The following is a 19,650-nucleotide window of genomic DNA, read 5'->3' on the forward strand; positions in this document are numbered from 1 at the left end:
ATTACAATATATTACCGCAAGTGACTAATACTCGCGTATGAAACGAACATTAAGAGGGGTTGGTTCAGAATTTATTACAAACCCATTTTTACTTTGAAATGTTAGTCAAAAGGCAAGAAAATCCAATCAAGTTCATTACTAACTTTTATACCAAGATAGTTCAACTTTGTTTAATTATAAATTCATAAAACATAAGCTATGTACATACAAAGAAGTAAGATTTATTCATTGTTCAATTATATTGTCTTAGTCACTGGCATTGATCTGAAAATAAACTAAGATGGTAAGGGAACTACCATTTGATTTTTAAGGGGGATGGGATGGGTTAGGATGAAATTTGAATTTAAAAGACAGGATAAAAATTTTAAAAGAAATAAAAAGTCAGCAGAGCTATGAGAAGAAAGATCTATTGTTGCCTAATATTGTTGTTTATATTCAAGACCTATATTTTATCAAAATAAAAAGGCAAGACCGAAAATTTCATCCTTGCCCCATATAAATCAAATGGTTGCTCCGTAAATCTTAAATATGTATTCCATAATAATGTGCATGTGCTGTACGTAGTAATGAGAGCATATACTTTTGTACTTCTTGAAAGTATAACTGCGTTATAAAAGTATAGAATATTTTATGAAACATCTCCAAAATAGGAGGTGCACATCTCAAATGTTTATATCAACAAAGTGCAAAGTTTAAATAATCTTGCCTAAAAAATTTTTGAGCTACAAATTACATAAAATAGGTACTGCCCACTACACTGTGGCACAGTTCAACGTGCTGAAAAAAATATATATATATATACGTACGTATTCCTCATCTGATTTTTTTCTAAATGTAACTTCAATGCCTTCGATACCCGAACAATGACTTTTTGCCGTTAAGTTTGACAAAATATTCACCAATTGTACACGAAAAGCACCTTTACTAACCATTTTCATTGGATGAAATCAAGAAAAGTCATCATATTTGAACTGAAGTTTTGTTTTTGATAAATTTTTATTTCTATCGATCTGGATCACAATTTTACAAAAGGAGTAACGTTTTGGTCAGACTGATTATGCAGTAGGAACAACATTCTGAACTTTTACACTCCTTATACTGCTATCATCTTTTTTGACAATAACTTCAATTCTATATACCCTTTATTTGGCTTCAATCTCTTTAAGTATGACAACACGATCGGCATGATCGTACTTTAGGAAGTCATCGCCTAAGATTACTTTTGATGATAAAGCATTCAGTCGCATTTATATCAATTATTTCTGCGTGTAATCAAACTTTCTTCTTCCCTATTACCTTCATCTTGCATATTTCACACTAATTTTTTGTTACATTTCCATGAGTTGGGTCAACGCTGCAAACGTGTAAAAATGATTCTTGTTCTTTTCGGAACGTTACTATCTTAATTCCTGAGAACGCAACTCTGTTTACCATTAGGGAGATTGAATATACTGGAAAATCTAATTTCTCTATACACAAATGTGTTCAAGTCATTAGATGATAATAGTTTTATTAATGCTTTTCTTTTGTCTCCCTATAATTCCAAAAGTCTTGTAACGAGACAAAGTGACGAAGTGCTCTCCGTCAATTTTCTGACTTCTAGGTACTGTATTTGTACCGTTTGTTTTTATCTAAGCTTACATTCGCTTGTTTCAAATTCGTGCCAAACTTTCAAGGTAATTTCTCCTGAATGATCTTTAGTTCTTGCAATAATTTATTTTTAGTCTTCCTTTTTTTTCGGAAACTGCAGCAACCACAACTCCTTCTAAAATCACAAGGCGATTGATAAAGTAATCACTCTGCACTTCACTTATGCTAAATCTTTCTACCTGAACTTTTGAAATTGGCGAAGAATGACGTATTTTAGAGTTACAAAGTAGACTAATTTGGTTGTAAAAAGGAAATTTGTCAGATTCTTTCATTTTGTTTCGATATGTTTTACCTGGTTTGAATTTATTTATCAATTTAGTGGCATTGCTTTCAAACGCAACGGCACGAATGGAAGCTTGCGTTTTATTTTACCATAGTGTACTACTGCAACACGTACAACTCTTGTTTGTATATTTTGTTCCCTATATGGTTCTTTACAAGAGTTTAAAGTCAAAAGAGGTGACAAAAGCTGTTCTCTTTTTCTTGAAACGCCAACCACCTGTAGTAAAATAAAAAAAAAGAAACTATAAAATGTTTCCTTTCGCAAAATTATATTGCTGAAAAACATGTAGTACACACAGTAACGTTTACTATTAACACAGCATTGCGTAAGTTGTATAAATAAGAGTACCATGTAATCCGTAATCAAGTCAAGTCAAAAACAAATCTGGCAAAATAGGTATTACACCACCGGAGCAGCTAATACCGCAATAGTCATGACTTGGTACAGGTATTTAAACAAAATGATGGATTAGGTTCCACTATATAGATAGGTCACTGCAGATAACTTTATGACAATTTGTGGAAATAAAGCTAAATTGAGTCACTTAAAACAAGAAAATCCAAATTTTTTTTCTGTAAATAGTATATATTTTTCAAACATTTACATCATGGAGATCCATGAAAAAAAGAGATTTTATTTTCTATTTTGTCATGAAAATCTGTAGCCATGGTAACATAATGAAATATATATCAGCTTTCAAGGGTGCTTTCCCAAAATTAATTCTCAAAAAACAGGCTTTCGAAAACATCAGGCACTTTAAAACTGCCAGAAAAAGTAAGTGGGCATGGTATTATTGTGAAAAAAAAAACAACAAAAAAAAAAAAACAAATAAAAAGTGTACCTTTTTCTGCTCATTTGTTCATGATTTAAATTCTTAAAGTTCGTGCGAAATTATGCATTTTTGAAAAATAGCCAGTTGGTGCTGGGAAGAGAACCCAAGCATGTGAGGACATGAATTTTTCTGGACATGTTAAAACATGCATTTTACACCTCTTTACTTTCACAAGTATTACATCTATTTATGTACGAATGCTCTACTACCCACAATCAATATTTCCACCAAGTTTCACCTTTTATTTTAAGTTTTACAAAATTAGACCGGGTCAGTATTGTGTACGAAACAGTGCACCTCAATTCCATTTGTATAGTGCAACCTTAAATCAATGCTCTACAGTGCGCTAAACCTTCCACGTCCATTATAGTGTGAATATACCAGTGGTGATAAAAATCATTAATCATTTACATGCTATTGTCTTAATCGGTAAATCAGTCGTCAAATCACCACAAAGGAAAAATTACCAAAAAAAAAAAACAAAACAAAACAAAACAAAAAAACAATCATATTTATTTAAGAAGAAACTGAGTATCTTTCAAACAAGGACAGATATCTTAAAAGGAGACCCTTTAAAACGCATTTCCTCATATCCCTGATCCAGGAGTCTGTTGCGCAGATATTTATGGCGTTCTTAATCGAAATCAGAGTAGTTAGTACGTGATATAGCGTAGCGAATCAAATGTGAAATATAAATACCATATGCAGGATATGAAGGAATATTGCTGCACAGGTAAGGAAAAAGAAGATTTTGTCTAAAATTATTTGTCTTTATAGAATAATAAATTTACGAATAGGTACTGTCGCCATTGATAAATATGATTATTACAAAAATGCAATAAACATTTGCACAGTTCTTTAATGAACATAACAAATTAAACTAGAAAAACAGTGAGGAATGCCCACAAACTTGATACACCCTTTCCCCATTTGATAACCTCTATATTGTTTTGGATGAACATAAATCTAAAATAGGTAGTGCACAATTGAAATTGATAATACAGATTCACTGAAAACTTCATTCAATTCCATTTAGTGGTGTAGGAGAAGAAACGGATATGAGATGGTCCCAAATATCCAATATTCACAAATGGTTAAGCCCATGTTTTGTTGAGTGAAACAGCCAAACTGAATTGGACCAAAATGTAAAAAAGCAGGTGCACAATGGGATGATGAAATAATAATTTTGTGAAAGTTTCATTCCAATCCATTCAGTGATGTACTAGGAGTAACTGATAAAAACAGGCCCCCGCCTTGTCCACATATTCAATAGAGAACAGTGTGTGGTATAGGAAGAGTAACGGATTAGAGATGCCCCTCCCCTTGTAACAGAAGGAAGGAAGTAAAGACTGAAGGATGGCACCCTATCACTATATAACCTAACCCACTTTGCTAGTGAGGGGGTATAATGAATAAAAGCCCTGAAGTAGAATTAAATAATACTTACAATACATTGTTTGGCTGGTAAGAACTCTGAAAAAAAAACTTTTTAGATTACTTGTAATCTGTTTTGGCAGAGGAAGAATTGAGGAATCCTAGGACAAGAGAACACAAGCATACAAAAAGTAAAATAACATACGAGACAATAAATGTGTACAACGAACACACACAAGAGACTGAAACAAAACAAATGTGCATCTCAAACATAAAAACGCTTCTATCTCATATCCAGTAGCGTGTAGTCCCATTGAAAACTAGCTGAAAACTACTTTGAATGTTGTTCTAAATTAAAATAAAATATCAAAAATAACATTTATTGAAAAATTAAATAATAAAAAAATTATACTTCTTACTTTTATCGTAATCGTCATCCTTGCTTGCAACACTGCTTTGATTTCCTTTGCTTTCGTAGACATCTATCTCGTCGCTATCTTCAATTAAATCTACCCTCTCGTTCTCATCATCGTCGTCATCATCTCCATTGTTTTCACTCTCGTTTTCACTTCCACTGGACTTTTCCCAGTCTTCTCCATTGTCACTGTCCTGTTCATTAACATCTGAAGTTTCGTTGTTCTCATTGTTTTCTCCGTCATGAATGTCATTGCCTTTTTACAACGATAGATATGAAGTAGCCAACGAAATAGCAACCTGAAAATGTTCGGTTTGTCACTGGGTATAACCCCTTATGTACTCATTGCATAATATAAAACAATATGGAACGTGGACTGAGACCTCTTTAACTTTCCTCCCAGTCTCCAATTCCAATATAATATTCCTACCATTCATGGCTCAAATTTTGCAATAAAAAAATAAGCTTAATCATTTTTTGCCACCATTTATAGCTTGTTGAGACAAAAATCCAGATTGTTTCGTTTTCGTATTCTTCAAACTCCTTCTTTCTACAGAACAAAGTAAATCCAATGTACTTTAATCAATGGGCAACATATCCTCGACTTAAGCAAAATATAGTTTAATTGCATTCTAAAAACCTCAATGGACTTTCAGACAAAAACAGTAAAAGTGTACTACCTATCAGAGTTCAGCAATTAGAAGTAACATGTTTTTGTTTTTGTTTTTGTTTTTTTTGTTTTTTTTATTCATCATTTTGTTTACAAAAAGGAACCAAAACAAATTTACATCTCAAACATAAATACGCTTCTATCGTATATTCAGTGGCGAGTTTTCTCATTAAAACTTAACTAGAATCTACTTTGTCTGTTGTTCTAAAATTAGAAAATATTAAAATCAAAATTTAGTGAAAAAGTAAACCATAAAGGTTCAAACTTCTTACTTTTATCGTAATCGTCGACCTTACTTTGATTTTCATTGTTTTCGTAGACATCCTCGTCGTCGGTACCTTCAATGAAATCTCATCATCGTCGTCATCACTTTTGTTTTCATTTCCACTGGTCTTTTCCCAGTCTTCTGTATTGCCACTGTCCTGTTCATTAACATCTGAAATTTCATTGCACTGATTACTTTCTTCGTCATAAATGGCATAGCCGTTTTTTTCAAAGATAAAGATGAATTCCCAACAAAATAGCAAAATGAAAATGTGCAGTGTTTTCACTGGATTAAGTTCCCCGCATACAATTGTTGCACAATATAAATACAATAGTACGTGGACTGAGACCTCTTCTATTAGCACATCCTTCCCCTCAACCCCAATATGATATCCAGGTAAAATACAATAGTACGTGGGCTGAGACCCTCTTCTATCGGCACATCCTTCCCCTCAACCCCGACATGATATTCCGGTAAAATACAATAGTACGTGGGCCGAGACCCCTTTCTATCGGCACATCTTTCCCCTCAACCCGAACATGATATTCAGGTACTCTTATACCTACTATTTACGAATCAATTTGTCACAGGAAGATAAGAAGCATTTTTGTATTTATTCGTCGATTTTTATATCGCGTTGTTCAAGATAAAAGTCCAGTATTTTGGGGTTTCTCTTTTTCTTCAAACTTCCAATTTCTATAGCACTAAGTAATTTGAAATATGTAGGTATCAACTGACATCCCAGTGTCATACCATAACAATTGCGTTAAGACTTACGATTGTTAAGTTAAATGCAAGATATGTACCCCTACCAAACCGAAAAATCTCTTACATTGACATATTTTGTCATATCAAAAAGTTATTGAGACATTTTAGTCGTGAAATAACTTGGAAGTTTCGCGATGTTTTATGAAATATCCGAAAATCCTATTTAAACATTTTTTCTACCAAATCTGACAATGAAATTTGCCACAAATTATCAAAAAAAAAACCAAACAAACAAACATACATACATACATACATACATACAAACATACATACAAACATACATACATACATACATACATACACACACACAAGTAGCATTTGTGATACTAAAAGTATATTATTAAACAGAAAATATTAAAATAACCATTTTATACTGAAGGAATAATAAAGGGTACCAAGGTTATAGCGGTAATCAAACGAATGTAATCCAGGGACAAAGACCAGACATGGAAAACAGACATACACAACAAAAAAACATAAAGCAATTAAAACCATACTTAAAAAGGAACAAGGGCAAAGAGAAACTCGGACTCCACTAAAAACTGGGAGCATGGACCAGGTGCACCGGTAGGGTAAGCGTCCTCTGCTTTTCTAGAAACACCCGCCGAGTTGTTCATAAAAAGGTCAAGTCCGGGGTAGACGAAAGAGGAAAGGAGAACTATGACACCTTGAACAAATCAGTTCTCATGGCGCTGATGGATACACCATAACGACCCATGAGTTCATGATGACGACCATAAAACTTCTGTAGTGATGACTTCAATCTTGTAGCAACATAACCCTGTTCCAGAAGCCTATTTGTTAGAAGTCTAGTGCGACACAAAAAGTCTGCATAGTTACGGCAAGCTCTGGCATAACGTATGAGTTGTGATATGAGCACTCCATACGCAGGTGCTGAAGGGATGTTGCCACAGATGAAAGGAAAGTTGATTATTCTGAATGAAAAGTCATCACGTTTGTCGTTAAGTTTGGTCAATAGTTTTCCTTTACCATCGATTTCAAAGTGTAGGTCAAGATATGAGGCAGACCCTACAGTGTTTGTAGTATCCTTTATCTCAAAATCTTTGGGTACATGTGATTTATCAAATCCCCGAAATTAGAATTATTAAAGATAATACGTCATCTATATAGCGGAAACTGGGATTGAAGGATCTTTCTTTCGGATCAAATCAGCTATAAAGTCAGCCTCATAAGAGTGAAGGAATAGGTCAGCGAGTAAAGGAGCACAATTTGTTCCCATTGGAATGCCAACCGTTTGTTGAAAAACACGTCCATCACACTGGATAAATATGTTGTCGATTAAAAATTCCAGCATTTTGTAAACATCTTCCTCTGTATATTTGGAAGATGATTTGGAATTATTTCTTACAAAGTATGAGGAATCTCTACCAAGAACTATATATTTGTATCTAGGTGTACCAACTTTTTCGGAAAAACAACGATGTTTAATGTTTTTAAGTCGGGATTTTAACTGAGTATGGGGAATAGAAGTATACAGTGTTGAAAAATCATAGGTTTTAATGCTATCATATTCAGATAATAGTCTTGAACTGATTGTCTCCAAAAGATCTTTCGAATTTTTCAGGATCCACATTGAACTTATAACACTACGGGAGTAACAAGTGTTGTGGTAGGACTGTAGACGACATTCTTTGACAGTTGTGAGTATAGAAGTTTAAAGTTTTGAAAGAGGTTTGGTGGTACATTTTGCAGATTCAGCTATGAAACGTTGTTTGTATGGATTCTTGTGGAGTTTAGGAATCCAGTACATAGACGGTAAATCACAATCATCGTCCTTGGTAGAGAGACCAAAAGAGGATAGCACAGATTTATGGTTTTCCACAATCTCTTCTTTGGAGAGAGTGGTAGCAGTATAGGTCTTATCACTGCTACTATTTTCTACGTCTACCTCTGATAATAAACATTGGATATAATACATTTTGCAGACAAAAACGATGTTGTTTTGGGCTTTGTCTGCTGGTACGACAACATATTTGTCATGTATAGTAGACAATGTTTTCGCTACATCGGAGTCTTTGAAAACTGATGTAGCCTTGGCATTTACCTACTTAAAACTTTCATTCGTTTCAAAATTAAAGACTTCACGGCCTTTAACCACCCTGACAGATAATCAATGTCTTCTTGTTCTCGTTTTATCCGTTTTCTTTCATAGTCCTCTACGGCATCCATAAGAACTTTCAGGTTATAATTCCAATTAAATGAAGCGTGGTTCACGGTACTTGGGACCTTCAGAAAGGATATTAAGCAGAGATTCGTTTTCGATAATGGTTAAATCTCCCGTAACGACGTGACCAGAAGAACCATATTTGAATGGAGAGGTTTTGCAAGAGCAGTCAGGTAGTTTAGCCTTGAAGTCCTCAATCTCGAGGTTCTGCAATAGCCTTTTATAATTGAAAAGTTTGGATGCAATGGGTGAAGTATAGGAATATGAAATAATTGGTATGGATTTGTCTTTGAAATATGGGGGAATTTTGTTGGTAACGTTTTTGTGATGGAGGATGTTAGCCAAATTATGAGTATGCAAGATTGGTCATTATTGTTGAAGTTTTATGGTCGTCATCACGAACTCGTGGATCCTTACGGTGTTTCATTTTGCACCATGAAAACTGATTTCCACAACGTTTCATAGTTTCCTTACCTATTTCCTCTACCTTGGACTTGACTTTTAATGCGTAATTCGGTGGATGTTTCTAGAAAAGCAGAGGACACTTACCCTATCGGTGCACCTGGTCCATGTTCCCAGTTTTTAGTGGAGTCCGATTACATCATTTACTTTTGTTACTTTGTATGTACTATTTTGGTTAGTTTATGTTCTTTGTCTGGGCTTTTACCCTGGATTACATTCGTCTGATTTCCGCTACAATATTGGTTGCCTTGATTACTATTTTACAAGATAGCGTGTGATGTGTTTCATATATTAGAGAAAACGAATATAGTCAAACATGACAAATGCATCAGCGTATAAATCTAAAACTGCAAGTACCTTCTGAAGTCAACATGAGATTTTCAACAATGTAAACACACCTGTAGGCAAGTTCTAAGAGGCCCCAACAGCAAAAGTAATAATATCCAAGGTTACAGAACGATGTCAATTCCACCTTAACACTCTAAAAAGTTGTTTAACAGCATAAAGACACATTAATGACAAACTTATTCTGACTGTAAATAGGCCCATGAAACCTTCAGAGAGGTTAACTTGTTTTATAAGGCTTGAACCATCGCCTTTAATGTAAGGTCGTAAAGTCAAAACGACCTTAAACAACAAACATACACACGATGCAATTCACTCAATGATACATTCGATTCTTTCCACGGAATACCTCAACATACATCAAAAATGCAGAAAGAGACATCAACTTAAAGAATGTTGGCAGTTACTGAAAGCTAGTTCAGAATATATTTTAAAGTAACGAAACCATCATAACTATCAAGCTCCGAACAGCGTCTAAGGTTCGCAATTCACTCAAGATACGTTTAATTTGATGATGTCAAAGAATTTCGAAATGCCTTGCTGCAACAGTCAGTAAGAGAAGAAACGAATGCCTCTATTGAGCTTGCAAAATTATTAGCATTAAAAATGATCAGTTTCTACAATTCCAGAGGACTGGGTTTGGTGTAGCAACGTCAAGCGCTAAATTCAGAGTTATACCGCAATTGACATAGTTTTTACGTAAGGATTCAGTCAGGGGTCGCATATCTCTAGTTAAAAGAATAAATATTGATTTGGAAGAGTAATCAAGGGAACCAAGGTTATAGCGGTAATCAAAATAATGTAATCCAGGGACAAAGACCAGACATGGAAAACAGACATACACAACAAAGAACATAAAGTAAGTAAAATCATACATACAAAGTAACAAAAGCAAATGAGCAACTCGGACTCCACTAAAACCTGGGAGCATGGACCAGGTGCACCGGTAGGGTAAGCGTCCTCTGCTTTTCTAGAAACACCCGCAGAGTTGCTCATAAAAAGTCAAGTCCAGGGTACACAAACGAGGAAAGGAAAACTATGAATCGTTGAATAAATCAGTTTTCATGGTGCTGATGGATGCACCGTAACGATCCACGAGTTCAAGATGACGACCATAAAACTTCTGTAGTGATGACGTCAATCTTGTAGCAACATAACCCTGTTCCAGAAGCCTATTTGTTAGAGTATAATTGCATCTATATCTTTGTTGACAAATGGTAGTGGAAGAAATGATCGTTTTTATTCATCTTGACTTTTCACACAAACTGGTTTAAAGAGTCTGTGGAAACCAATATCAAAAATGATGGCAACAAATCTGTATAATGATGAGTTGGGGTCAGAAACAGAAGTGTCAAGACTTGTTTTGTATAGGGAGTTTGGTAGAGTGAGAGGTGTAGAATAAAGTTTGGTTCTAATGTGATGAAGTCCAAGAGGTTTTTGTATGAAAAGAAGGAGACTATCTATGGAGACATCATGTAACTTAGGTGACGTATAGTGGCGATGGCCATGACTCCTTTCCCGTCTTGGATTTTTGTCAAATAAATTCATCACATTTATGCTATTGTTATATTGGCTTGGAAGGTTTCCTATACTTTTGATGTTGTCATTGCATCCGTAAGGTATTGCAGTACCTAGTCTGCGTGTCCATTGCTCCTCTCTTTCCCTACGATAGTTTTTACTTATAACGGGACTGTTCGTAGGATGGTAAATATGAACTTTCATGGAGAGGATAGTGTCCTTTACGAAAGAGTAATCAAGGGAACCAAGGTTCTAATGATAACCAAAAAAATATAATCCATTACAGTTGATAAATGCAATCTTTAGTATTTTGTTTTGGAAAAATGTGCTTATAAATTATATTATCATAAATAATAAGCTTAAACGAGCACAGCATGATACAACCACAGCTTGTTAAAATCTGTTTACTTGGAACAAGTGTGACACAATGTTAGTTTTTGACATACTAAAACATAGGGACTTAAGCAATAAGCACAACAACTGGTTTGAATACAACATTTCATAATATTTTGAAAAGTTCAGTTTTCAGTATGCTGTCATGGGATCCCTTTGAACTCCATTATCTCAAAATCAATTAATGATAGAGAAAATTTGCTAACACTAATTATTGAATTATTGTAAAGAGGAACAATTTACAAATCCATTAAAATCATATGAAATTAAGTCTTCCGAAAACGACTTGGCAAAATTTTTCCCTTATCATTCAATACAATGAAAGAATAATCAAGGTAACCAAGTTTATAGCGGTAATCAAAAGAATGCAACCCAGGAACAAAGACCGGACATGGAAAACAGACATATTAAATATTTCATTACTGATTGAAAATATGCAGATATGGATTTCCACAAGGAATCCAATGAAAACAAATGTTTCAGAACTGACCAGAAATAAAAAAAAATGTTTATTATTTTGGTGTGACCCCCATGTCCCTTACAACTTCGAAACTGTAGCAGATATCTGAAATCTGATGGAATAGTGGAAGTAGGAATTTTTGTGATGAATCTATTAAAAATATTTCGAAATCGGTCCAAGCATAAAAATGATTTTTTTTTTGGTTGTGGCACGTTCTGACACTTATAATTAAAATTCCATATGAGATATTTGAAATCTGAAAAATACAAACATAGACTGTCATTAGGAATCTAATACAAAAAAATAATCGGACCAAATATTAAATGTTCATGGTGTAGCCATACTTTGTCCCCTATAAACTGAAAATGCTAAGTGCTACTTAAAATCTGTTATACACGTATATACTCTTTAATACTCAATATAAAAAAAAAACATATTCATGCCCCTTTTTGGACATTTTTTGCAGAACGGTCAGGGTCAGTGACCTTTTCGGCCAAAGCAAGTAACATATTTATCAAATATCATAAAATTAATTTACTACAACTAAATTCATCGCAACGACAACTCATTCTAATTTTAATCAAAAGGATTGCAAGCTGGAGTATTCCTTTGATATCACATATGGTATCACATGGATATTTAGATGTAACATATACATCTTGCGTAAAAAGAAAGGTGTCATGAAATGGACGGTTCAACAAGATACATGTATAAGATTATGATTGAAAGAAAAAAAAAACGAGAACTAATGAGATTAATCACCTTTATCCAAATAATTGGCTAAATCCACCCTTCCGGCTTTTGTAAGAGCATTCATAAATTCATCTATCATGTTATTTTCGTCTACATTTGTACCGATTTGATGCATTGCCCAATACTCAAGCCCTTTGAATATTTTATCTTTTATCCCAATGTTTTTCTTTTCTACTAATTGCATTTAAGAATCCGTAACATTAAGATTAACAATCACTTCAATCTTTTAACAGGAAGTTTCTTTGCAATACGATAAAGGCATTTCCTATTCAAAACCTCTGTAATGGAAAGTGTATGAGAAACATTTTTATTTTGAATAATCAGAGATCTAGAGTAATTGGGATTTGTCCCAATTGACCTGAATAGACTTTCTATCAAACTAAGGATGCGGGAATCATACTTTTGACTAACTATACATAAAAGGTGCTCACCACCTAAAAGTATTCATGGTGCCGAAAATGTTTTCTTTTAAACGAGCATTTAGTTTCCTAGCATCATTATATCGGCGATTGTTTGAAAGATATAAGATTCATTCTCTATCATACTCTACAATAAGAATGCTTCTTGAATGAACATGCTTGTCTACACAAGAATGGATCATATGAATTTCTTAACGGTCATAAATAGACGACGTTTCACGTTCACTTCTGTTCCGGAAAAGTTCTTTAATTATATCAACTGGGGTTAACAGGCATAAGATTGGGTGACTTTGCATTGGGAGTCAAGGAAACAGAAATTGTATTCGATTAATCCAAAGAATTTTTAAATGAAACATACATTATAGAAGAATTTCAGATATTTTAATATAAACCAGTTTTCACCAGACTAGACGTAAATGGCGAATGTGAAAGTCGTCTGTTATTATATAAACTATATTTACATCAAATCCTTACCAAGCTTATTGATCGAATCCAGAGAAGGTGACCGTCTTCTTTTCAATTGTCTTCTTGCCATTCTGCAAAATTGCAGTCAATAAATGATTTTTTTTTAAATAAAAGGTTTCATTAAAAACATTATACATCGTTGTTTTTCCAAAAAAAAAAGATGGCACACCTAGATACAAATATATGGTTCTTGATAGAGATTCCTCATACTTTGTAAGAAATAATTCCAAATCATCTTCCAAATATACAGAGGAAGATGTTTACAAAATGCTGGAATTTTTAATCGACAACACATTTGTCCAGTGTGGTGGACGTGTTTTTCAACAAACGGTTGGCATTCCAATGGGAACAAATTGTCCTCCTTTACTTGCTGACCTATTCCTTCACTCTTATGAGGCTGACGTTATAGCTGATTTGATCGAAAAGAAAGAATATCGTTTAGCTAGATCCTTTAATCTCAGTTTCTGCTATATAGATGACGTATTATCTTTAAACAATCCTAATTTCGGGGATTAGATACATCGCATCTACCCAAAAGAACTTGAGATAAAGGATTCTACAGACACTGTGAAGTCAGCCTCATATCTTGACCTACACTTAGAAATCGATGGCAAAGGAAAGCTATTGACCAAACTTCACGACAAACGTGATGACTTTTCATTCAGAATAATCAACTTTCCTTTCATCTGTGGCAACATCCCTACGGCTCCTGCGTATGGAGTGTTCATATCACAACTCATGCGTTATGCCAGAGCTTGCCGAAACTACGCAGACTTTTTGTATCGCGCTAGAACTCTAACAAATAGGCTTCTGGAACAGGGTTATGTTGCTACAAGATTGACGTCATCACTACAAAAGTTTTATGGTCGTCATCATGAACTCGTGGATCGTTACGGTGTATCCATCAGCACCATGAAAACTGATTTATTCAACGGGTCATAGTTTTCCTTTCCTCGTTTGTGTACCCCGGACTTGACTTTTTATGAGCAACTCTGCGGGTGTTTCTAGAAGAGCAGAGGACGCTTACCCTACCGGTGCACCTGGTCCATGCTCCCAGTTTTTAGTGGAGTCCGAGTTGCCCATTTGCTTTTGTTACTTTGTATGTATTATTTGTTTGCCTGTTTTCCATGTCTGGTCTTTGTCCCTGGATTACATTCTTTTGATTTCCGCTAGAATCTTGGTTCCATTGAATACCATGTTGACTCTATTTGGTTGTTTTTCTATAAGGGGCACCTTGGGTTGGTGCTTAAGAATGCACAGTTATTATTAATGCATTCCTCAGCGTGCCTGATGCAGAAAAAACAAAAATGAAATTTAAATTTTCAACAAATACACTATCGACCTACCGTAATTCAACCACAAAAAGAACACTTCGAGACAGTCAAACTTAATCAATTCCATGAACATACAGTGATTAATCTACAGACGTCATCCAGGAACGGTGATTTAGGACGTTCAACAAAGTAGAAGTTCCATTTCTCCCCATGTCTGCTGTACATAATTAGCAATAATTTAAAGGATGATACCAATGTATATGATTTAACAGTTTGTAGTACTACAAGGTACAGAAAATATATAAATATGGTTGAGATAAAATTAATCAGATCATTCCTCGGTCTCATCGGCTTTTACAGGAAATTCATACCACAGTTTTCAGACATATCTGTACCGTTAACTGACCTCACAAAGAAAAACGCACCAAACAAAGTTAAATGGTCAGACACAACACAAAAAGCTTTTGACAAACTGAAAGATTGTATTTGTAGTGACTCTGTATTACGGAGTCCAGATTTTTCTAAAAAGTTTATTTTGCAGACTGATGCATCAGGAAAGGGTCTAGGTGCTGTGCTTGAACAAGAGTTTGACGATGGGAGACATCCAATCATGTTTATCAGCAAGAAACTTTCCGGATCTGAATGCAACTATGCAGTGGTAGAGAAAGAGTGCTTTGCTATCATTTGGGCGGTAAAAACATTGAGAAATTTCCTTGAGGGTAAAGAGTTTACTATTAATACAGATCACGCTCCTTTGCAGTGGTTACAGAGAATGAAAACTACCAACCAACGGTTACTACGTTGGAGTTTGATACTTCAGGAATTTAAATATAATATTTGTTACATTGCAGGCAAGACAAATATTGTTGCAGATGTGTTATCAAGATGTGATGACGTTTAGACAACCCCTGAGTGTTACAGATTTTTTTATTATGATATTCATGTACATTTTGTATTGTGATTTTATATATATTTCTTACAGAATTTTTCTGAAGTTTGTGTTTTGGTTGGACTAAATGTTCTTTAGTCTTTAGGAAAGGGACATTTGTAACAAACTTCAGTTAATTGTCGTTTACATTTTTTCCATACAGGACTATTCAAACTATTTTAAATACAACTAACACCGGTAAATCGAATCAAGTAGACCTTTTGTGAAATCACGAGATTGTACACGTATAGAAATTTAACAGGTGAGTTTTATATCAGTCGGCACATGGTCATTGAGTGAAGCATTGAGTTTGGTAAAGTAGCAGTGGGGAATTATAATTGTCAATTCAGGACATGGATATCCCTAGGCTAATGTTTACAATACTCAGGTAAGTTAATAATTAATTTTATATGGTAAATTATAGTCTATTTTGCTGTCGAGATGATATTTCTTGCTCGCGGTCCAGAATGTACGAGAAATTGCCATATTATGCAAAGGTATAGATGTTGTAAGTAATTTTTGGGTTCAATGTCTATTTACAGGGGTTTTTAGACCCGGTTTTGGTGTGCGTCTTGCACATAGCTAGAAGCGTCGACCTGTCGGTGATAAAATGGTTATCAACCTGATGTTCCCGAGATGGTGTAATAACGCCTAGAGTCGGTGAAGTAATGTCGGTGATTAAAAAAAAAACCGTTGGAAAGCTAGGAATTTATTATTTTTGGAGCACAAAGTCCGTTATATTAATTTGTAAAGTAACCGAGAAGTCCGTGCTAGATATGTTCGTTTAACCAGTCATGGCTTACTGAATACAGCATTATAGTGAAATATATATCATCTGGTGTTCTCTTCGTCAATATAGAAATCTACAAAAAAAAATGTGTGAAATTAGTCTATATTTCGTCCAGTTATAATTATAACAAAAGTCCAAGGGAAACAACCCATTTCATTCGTTAATTTTACAGTACATGCAACGTTCGACCTTACCGGGAGGTGTGCAGAAAAAAATGGTGTGTTGAGACTGTGAATCATTTAGTTTATGTGTTTATTTCATTCCATTATATTTAGTTCTGTCTTGTGCGTGTATATTCAGTTACATTTATGTTTATTCATTTCATGATGTCATTTATCTTGAATTTACTTTAGTTTGTTTTGTTTATTAAATTTATGTTTTACATTTTTTTGTTTTATATGACATTGGCCACTTGACAATCCTAAGAACTTACTTCTTTACAGTTTACTTTTTGAAATGATGAACGTCTTGATAAATTTTGATAAATATGATAAAACAAGTCAGACTACTGGATTGGTGAATACCATCGGGACGTTTTGGTACACCAGCAGTGGCATCGACCCAGTGTAATCGATATTTAATTTTTTATCACAGACGGTACGGAAATATATACTTTATGCTCATTCACAAATTTCACTCTGCTTAAGAGAACATTGCGCAATGCTTGCGGTATTATTGATTATATATTACGTATTTATGGACCAACACATCGTCCCATTGGAAAGGTAAATGTTTTAAATTTTCATACATTAAAGAAGTCACACATACAAAAGATATTATACAGCATTATTTGTAAATTAGGCATGCTCTTTGAAAAAGTTTTTTAGAAAATTAATCAGATTGCAATAATTTACACTGAACGCACTTATTTATTAAGCTTTTGTATTTTTCATATGTCTACTGATTATAATATAAACTGATCTTACTTATATAACAGCATCATTTATACCAAACACGTCATTTTTAAGTATTAGTGATAAGATAAAACTCTTAAATTTGTAAAACTACCCCTTAGCTCAAATTACTTATTTTTTGCAAATAATTCTCAAAACCCTGATTTTTTAAACAATAATACATAGATACGGAGTTTCTGTTGAGAGTACGTCAACATTTGATATTTCAAGTTCCGATAAGACAGCAAAATTGGTTGTCTTTTTATTTTCTTAAAGTGTAAATTTGAAAACTTAATGTGTCGTTTTTAACAAATGATATTCCAATAAATCATATCAAAGTTAATCGACCCGTTTCTAAATTTGGCTGAGAGCCCATAATTCCCAACCCTACACCAATGTCGGTTTTATGGTATACTCAAAAGCATGAATGCTAGTTTTCCTGTTGGGGTTTAATGATATTTTGTTCGCCTTTGTAGTATGCTTTGAGACTTTTTTTGCGCAAGAACAATTCTGAAATTACAGTGAGGCATCAATCGGTGCAAAACTATTCTAAAATATTTAGTTTTGACTTGAGACCACCAGCTGTGGTTGAGAGTAAAATGATAAAATCTGCTTACATTAAACAATTTAGAGATTCGTCGTGAAGTATAACAGGATCAGATAATCTAGAAGATCATTTATGAATATTTCAACAAGGCTTGGTCAACAAGGTTTGGTCAAGTTCCACTTTGATATATATATATATATATATATAATATGTAACATAACATCCTTCCATTATTCTTATCAAGAACACATTTTTAAACAAACAAATAATCAGTTGTCATTGTCTTTCTAGCATACCTGACACTTGTTTATAATGTAAAGCATTTCTAAAATGGAATTCAGTCTTTCATTGACGACACAGTTAAATACATTTCCAATTACGCTTGTCAAAGTTATTATGGAAGACCGCTTTGTGGTTTCTGTTTGAGACAATCAATATTAACAGTACTAGTAAATATAAACAGATATATTAACATAAGCATAATGTAGATTTTATGCAATTAATTCAAATTTGACATACCAAAACCTACGTGCCTGTGTAGTGTGTCAATTAGCATCGACAGAGAAACTAATATTTGAACGTAAAGTGTATTACAAAATTTTATTAACGAAGTATGCACATTTTTATTAGGTTACAAGTTCCTGATTGAAGTGTTACAAGCTTTAATTACCAAATGCATTGATGTTTTCATGCAAAAATCTTTAAAATTATAATCATTGATAAATATACAACACTTGTTATAACTGGATTCACTATTTCAATACCTACAAAGACACAAGACCTCGATATATTTATAAACTACGAGTTCGAAATAAGTAGGTTGGAGATTTAATAAACTGTATCAAATGGAGATTTTATGGCCATAACTTTATATATATCGATAAAAATATCTTATTTGCGAATGATATATTTGCAGAAATGGCGAACGGATATACCACAATTTTTCCTGTAAACTTCTTATTATCCATAACCAAAAGAAGTAAAAAAAAAATATTATCACTACAATATCAAAAGTTGTATCTTTTTGACCTAAAACTTCCTTTTTACTACCGTTATTTATATCAAAGTCTACTAAAGATGTACAAAACAGAGAATAACATGTTGCAATCAATATCATAATGTCTTTGTGCAAACAGTTCAAATACGATAAACATTTATAGAATGGTCGACAAAGGCCAAAAAGAGGACTTTTCCATTAAGACAGACAATTTAATCTTGTGAGCAGGCCTTTAACCATAAAAAAGAAACATTCTTACCTTTCACATTTACGATGAAATTCAAAAGGACTAGGTAATACATGTATCCCTGAAAAGTTCAAGGTCTCCAACGCATATTCAAACACAAGTTATGTAATACATTGATTACCTGTTGCATTTTATATCAACACTTCATATGAAGCAACTTATAATTTGTAAAAGAACCACATAACAATTGCTGCGATGCCTTATTGAATCAATTTAATATTCAACAAGTTTCGGCAAAACATACCGAAGCGTCAGCAGTTGGATAATTCAAATATGTTAAAATCCAAAACAAATGGCCTGAAACAAAGATGATCTACCTATACAATGTAGCGAATCAAATAAATTAGATAACATATAACATACTGAAGATAAACATATATGAGTCTCAATAAAGTATATGTAGGCTGCAATTATGCTTGTGGAAATTTCCCAAATTATATTTGACTGACATATTAAATGAATAGACTCATACCTAAACAAGTGGGGTCACCGTCGTATCATAACTTGTGTATGTATTAATTGAAAAAAAAATAACTGTATACTTGTTTTCGTTCAATTAAACATTTAGAAGAAAGTAGTAATTCGTCAAAAAATCAGTGCATGCCCGTTAAGAACAAAATTAATTAATCTTCAATACCTGTGAGGTAGATTTATCAAAAGACCATTTAATTAAATATGACAGTATTTCTTTAACAAGTGTATGTGGCATTGTTGAAA

The 19,650-nt window shown here is 33.7% G+C and overlaps 2 long non-coding RNA genes across 7 annotated transcripts; one reads left to right on the plus strand and one right to left on the minus strand.

The window, feature by feature from the left end:
- Window positions 1-43: 43 nt before the first annotated feature.
- LOC148604355 (uncharacterized) lies at window positions 44-19,264 on the minus strand. 6 transcript variants are annotated; one of them, XR_015915841.1, is made up of 5 exons: window positions 14,604-15,654; window positions 5,497-5,660; window positions 4,559-5,104; window positions 4,213-4,238; window positions 44-2,149 (listed from the first exon to the last, which is right to left on the minus strand). It is a non-coding gene; the product is annotated as an uncharacterized LOC148604355 (long non-coding RNA). The 6 variants fall into 6 exon arrangements; XR_015915843.1 differs by having other exon boundaries at window positions 45-2,149; window positions 5,521-5,660; XR_015915842.1 differs by lacking the exon at window positions 14,604-15,654 and adding an exon at window positions 13,267-13,415 and having other exon boundaries at window positions 48-2,149; window positions 4,559-4,853; window positions 5,521-5,660.
- LOC148604356 (uncharacterized) lies at window positions 15,713-16,633 on the plus strand. Its single transcript, XR_015915847.1, has 2 exons — window positions 15,713-15,847; window positions 16,002-16,633. It is a non-coding gene; the product is annotated as an uncharacterized LOC148604356 (long non-coding RNA).
- Window positions 19,265-19,650: the final 386 nt, after the last annotated feature.

The sequence above is a fragment of the Perna viridis genome, chromosome 10 (genome assembly GCF_037379345.1).
Source record: "Perna viridis isolate PV_CMFRI_1.1 ecotype Kerala chromosome 10, ASM3737934v1, whole genome shotgun sequence".
In the NCBI taxonomy this organism is placed as follows: Eukaryota; Metazoa; Mollusca; class Bivalvia; order Mytilida; family Mytilidae; genus Perna; species Perna viridis.